Source organism: Panicum virgatum, chromosome 3K (genome assembly GCF_016808335.1).
Source record: "Panicum virgatum strain AP13 chromosome 3K, P.virgatum_v5, whole genome shotgun sequence".
Lineage (NCBI taxonomy): Eukaryota > Viridiplantae > Streptophyta > Magnoliopsida > Poales > Poaceae > Panicum > Panicum virgatum.
In genome coordinates this window covers 32461801-32467800 of record NC_053138.1, presented here as the reverse complement: position 1 = coordinate 32467800, position 6000 = coordinate 32461801, and positions in this window count along the sequence as shown.

Here is a 6000-nt window from a genome sequence, read left to right as displayed (position 1 = left end):
GAATAATACCATGTTCCTCGCAGAATAAAGTAAATAAATTTGAGAAATACTCGCCACCACGATCTGACCTAACTCTTTTGATCTTTCTCTCAAGTTGGTTTTCTACTTCAGCTTTATAGATTTTAAAGTAGTGTAAAGCTTCATCTTTTGACTTCAACAAATAGATGTAACAAAATCTAGTACTATCATCAATCAAAGTCATGAAATATTTTTTACCACCTTTTGTCAACACTCCATTCATTTCGCACAAATCGGAATGAATTAATTCTAAGGGTGCCAAGCTCCTTGCCTCCGCGGTCTTATGAGGCTTACGAGTTTGTTTTGATTCAACACATACATGACACTTAGAATTTTTGACAAAAGTGAACTTTGGAATTAAGCTCAAATTAGCTAAGCGCATCATACAACCAAAATTAACGTGACAAAGCCTCGAATGCCAAACATTTGTTTCATCAACGTTAATAACATTGTATGCAATTTTATTACAAACATCTGACAAAGAAAGACGGAACAAACCTCCGCTTTCATAACCTTTTCCAACAAAAGTACCAAACTTAGACAAGATACATTTATTGGACTCAAAGACTAATTTGAAACCATCTCTACACAGTAGAGAGCCGCTGACTAAATTCTTCTTGATGGTGGGGACATGCTGCACGTTCTTCAGCTGCACGGTCTTCCCCGAAGTAAACTTCAGATTTACCGTACCAACACCAAGAACACGCGCATGTGATCCGTTCCCCATCAGCAAGGAGGAAGTCCCGCCGGTCTGGTAAGAAGAGAACAAAGAAGCATCAGCACAAACATGAATATTAGCACCAGTGTCAACCCACCACTCGGGTGAACCAAAGACTGAAAGAACAGTAGGTAATAAATTACCGTACCCCGAAGTTCCTCCAGGCTCGCTAATAACTATGTTGGCGGAGTCGTTGCCTTTGCGGTTCGGACACTTTGCAGCAAAGTGATCCGTACTAGCACACACATAGCAAGCTCCCGTCTTCTTCTTCTTCTTAAAAGTGGTTGTCTTCTTAGTCTTTGGTTGGTTCTGCGGTGGCTTTTTATAGTTCTTATGGGAGTTGTTCTTCTGAACAAGATTGGCACTTGAAGCACCAACAACTCCTTTCCCACGTATGTCCTTTGCTCTCGCCTTCTCCTCAACATCAAGAGTCCCTATGAGTCCATCTATTGTGAACTCCTGTCTCTTATGTTTTAGAGAAGTAGCAAAGTCCCTCCAAGAAGGTGGCAGTTTAGAGATTATACCTCCAGCCACAAACTTATTGGGTAACACACATGGGGACTCTTTACTGCAATTTTTGAGATCTTTTGCCAGAGTATGTATTTCATGAACCTGTTCCACTACAGAACGGTCTTCGACCATCCTGTACTCAAGGAACTGCTCCATGATATACAACTCACTCCCGGCGTCAGATACTCCATATTGAGCCTCAAGAGCATCCCACAAAGCTTTGCCAGTTGGCAGCCGGATATTAGAATCCACCAGGTTATCACCGAGAACACTAATGATCAAGCCTCGAAAGAGGATATCAGCCTCATCGAACGCACTCCCTTCCTCTGGAGAGAATTGTTCAGACTTACCCTCTTTCACATGGATCACTCTCGATAGTGTTAACCACAGTATAAGCCGCTCTTGCCAACGTTTGTAATTTGAACCATCAAAAGGTGATGGTTTGATTGATGCAGCAAAGCTAGATACCGAAAGCCTATTAACATATTCAGGTTTTTGGATTGTTAGAAATCTAGGCAATTTTCAGTATATTTTAATTCCAAAATTAAATGTATAAACTAGCAATATTTCTATGACTTTAAGGAGTAAAATAAAACATGTGAACATGTTTATACTTATCACACATATAAGCATAAACAATATAAATAACCAAAGTTTCAGGGAGTACCCTAAAGCGGGGCCGTTGCCGGAGGCATTGGCTGCGCTGTTACCAACTGGAGTAGACATCTACTCGGTTGGCCTCAGTCGAAGTAGTCGAACTAAATCGGTGCAGGAAGAAGTTCGCAGTGCAGTCCCACGAACGGTCACCAAGATGTAGTCGACGTAGTCGTTTGGCCACCAGAATGTAGTCGACGTAGTCGTTCGGCTCGTCCACCAGGAAGTAGTCGTACAATCGGGCAAAGCCTTAGTATTTTTGAGCAGTCACGCTAAAGCGTTACCCAAAAACCTGATTGCCCGCCTATCCCGTGCAGGATCTCAAGGCGAGCAAGGTTTCGGAGGCCTGCTCACGCTAATTCTGTGCGCGCAGAAATTAAGGCCTGCTCACGCTAATTCTGTGCGCGCAGAAATTAGCGTTGGGGAACTCAGTTGTTGCAACTGGAGAGGGAGAAGAGAGGAGCCGAGTTGCCTCAGTGCTCTGGTGCAGGATGGATGAGGGGAATGGCACTCCTTATATAGTGACTCAGGTGCTCAGGATCGTTGAACCTGGACACCATCAGAGTCATTTTAGGTGATGCGGTTATGGCCATTAATTACAGATTTAATTGCACGTTTAATCGCACGATTAATTGCTGTCAACGGCAAAATAGCCATCGCGCCGCACCGCCCGGCCGCGCCGCGCCCGGCCCGGCCCGGCGAGGCGAGCGAGCGCGCGTGTGGTTCACTGTCCTCCTCTTACTGGCTTCACAAGTGGTGTACAAGAAGTCCACCTTTTAAGTCGGTTGAGATCCTCCTCAATTCCCGGTACGGAATTAAATATTGATTCCCTAGCATTAATAGTGGGCTTTAAATTCTTTTATTGCTTTAGAATAAATGGGCCAAGCCCATTACTCCAAACAGATGCGGCAACCGACACACCGCCGCTAGCATTTTGCGGGCTCTGCGGCAGCCCGGCCGCATGTCACCGCATCACCGAAGGCCAGCTAACAACACTGCAAACTGCATAAATATTCAGCACCCAAAAACAACAAGTTCGCTAAATTTATTTATCTTCAAAACCAGACTAAAGTGAAGCAAATCCAGATGCAGACAAGAAGCCGCAGGGTCTAGGTTCGCGATGCTCAGCGTGATCCCCAAGGAGAAAATAAGAGAACGGATGCTTCAAAATTCAAACAGTAAATTCGAACAGAGATAAACAAGAAGCCACAAGGAACCTGAGAGTAAGGATGAAATCGGATCGGATACGAATAGAATCGGATTCGGATAGCACTTTTTACCATATTTTAATTCGGATACGAATACAGATTCGGATGTTGTCAAATACGAGGCAAAACGGATGCCTCGAATTCGGATACGGATTCGGATATTTACTTGATTTGAAACATAGTTATATTCGTTTGTTTTATTTATTATAAACATATTTTGAAGATATCGCTAAATCATTATACATTAAGGATTAAAGTATGTAACCGTTGTAGTTAAGAAAAAGATATCTCATCAAAACATATTTATCCTTAAATATTTAAATAGTTAATAATATAAAGATATAAAATGCAAATGAATAAATATTTTAATGGAAATATCAATAGTTATCAAGAATAAATGGAATAAAGTATATTTATAATGTAATCAATAAGTGGATAAACCAAAGTAAATTAAAATCAATATGATTAGCCATATCAAAATATAGTTAATTATATTCAAATTAATTAAACTTAATCTTTATATATCATTAGTAATATTAAACCTAGTAGCATATGTCATTTATTCGTGATCAATCTTAAATAGTTCCATTAAATACATTATTATTAATACTAAAATTAATATCACTAATCATTAGTTATATATATAATTTTTTTAAATAGTTTTCTATGTGCTCATTCTTATTCGAATACGGATGTGGCGGATATTGTCGAATGCGGATGTGGAATCGGATAGAGAAAAATGAGGTAAGACAAATTCGAATACATCCACTTTAGTACCACATTACAATCGAATATAGATACGTATATCCATATTAGGTGCGGATACAAATACAAAAAAAAATTCAGATAACCATTTTCACATTCCAACGTACCTGAGAGATCCCGTTGCGGCGTCGGGGCTCCAGCCGCGCACGCGTGAAGCCTGCTGGCGTCAGTGGCGTCATTCACCTGCTGACCGTTGGGACCCGCAGGCAGCCCACATGAACCCGCTGCTGCTAAGCGGGTTAAAATGTGGTGCGTTGTGGGCTTGTGGCGCGGGCTGGCGGCTTGGCCCACCCCACTTGCAACCTTAGGCTGCTCCCATACTTGGTGTTAGTTGGGCGCGAAGCGGTCGAGCAGCCAGGTCCCCTGCAGCGCGGAGGCGAGGTCGCCGAGCCACTGGCCGGCCACGTTGGACGCCGCCGCCACCATGGAAGAAGACATGGGCGCGGACAAATTGGACGCAGCGCTGAACGGTCGATCCGAGCGGATCTGTGGACTCTTGGTGCTTGCTTGCACCTACAAGCAGTGAGCAAGGATGAAGATGACACTTGGGGCTGGACGGGATGGCAGTGAGCTAGTGAGTGAGCTGCTGTGCCCGGTCCTCGGCCTGCAGTTGAGATTTCGCGCGTGCCAGGAGGTGAGCAGGATGAAGCCGGCCGCCGCTGCGTCGCCACCGCGCCGCGCCGAGCCGAACCGGCCGCCGCGCCTGCGCTGCACCTGCCCTGCCCTGCCCTGCGCCGCCGCCGCGCCGACCGCCGACGGCCCCCGCGCCACGCCGCCCACCATGCCGCCTGCTCCCGCTGGCCAGCGCTGCTCACCTGCCGCCTGCACCACACGACATCAGGGAAAGTGACGAGAGCTCCGAGAGCTGAGAGCAGGGAGGGGAGAGAATGGCCTCACAGGAGAGCAAAGAGATAAGATTGCTCCATTTTTTTATTTTCTTTATTTTTATTCCTTTAATCTATGAACCATACACCCATATCAAATCATATGGTTTATTTGGATCCCTGTACCTTCTTTCGTACATGCTACAAATTAGAATACAAAGATCAATTTTACACTTGATCAACCAAGTTTTACGTGTTCATGCATGAATTAAATGGCTTGCAAACAGCTAAATAGACGGCCCACTAGAAAGGGCGGCCTGATTTTATCTTTTATTTGTATTATATGAAATTTTATTTGATATATGGAAGAATAATGTAATTAGATTGAAAGAATATTTTTTTTAAGATTGCAATGTATGTGAGACTAATTGATCAATTTGTTATCTCGTTTTTTTTGGCTGCAGGTTATTGCTGTAATTACTGTTAGCAAGTTGAATAACTTGTGTAGTGGAACAACTGTATAGCATTAACATATAAGGCTGTGTTTTTATTTTATCCGTGTATGAGATTTTTAAACGTGTGTCGCGGGCTAATCACTCTTTTTTTGGCCGTAGGTTATTGCTGTAATTATTGTTAGCAGGTTAAATAACTTGTGTAGTGGAACAACTATATAGCGTTAACATATAAGGTTGTGTTTTTATTTTATTCGTGTATGAGATTTTTAAACGTGTGTCGCAGGCTAATCACTCTTTTAGCCATCGAGCTCACGCTGTACCCACTACCGGATATCGGATCCGTTTTTTTAGGCAAAATAGGTAAAGACATCCCTGAACTCTTGAGAAAGGGTCAATTTCGTCCTCGTACTTTCCCGCATACCAAATTAGTCCCTGAACGGTTGGATTTGGGGTCCGCTTCATCGTTCCGCCCGTTTTTCCGTCCACACTGTCAGTTTAGCGGCAACAGGGCACGTGAAAAGGACCAAACTGCCCCTGTTTTTTTCCAGCCCCAACCAACATCTGCCTGGGAGGCGAGCCTGCATTGCTCTCAGCCACCGCACGCGCTAGGAGGTGAGCCCGTGCCATCCCCTCCCATCCTCGGCGGTGCCTGAAGCTACTCCTCCCACGCCTGAAGCCGCTCCTCCCCGATGTCAGGCCGCTTCTCCTCGACGGCAAGCCGCCCCTCCATCCTCGGCGGCCGCCGCACGCGCTGGGAGGGCAGGCCGCGCCGTCTGCTCCCGTCCCCTCCCATCCTCGACGCACTGGTTTTCCCCACGCCTCCCCTCCAGCCTCCGCTCGCCTAGGAG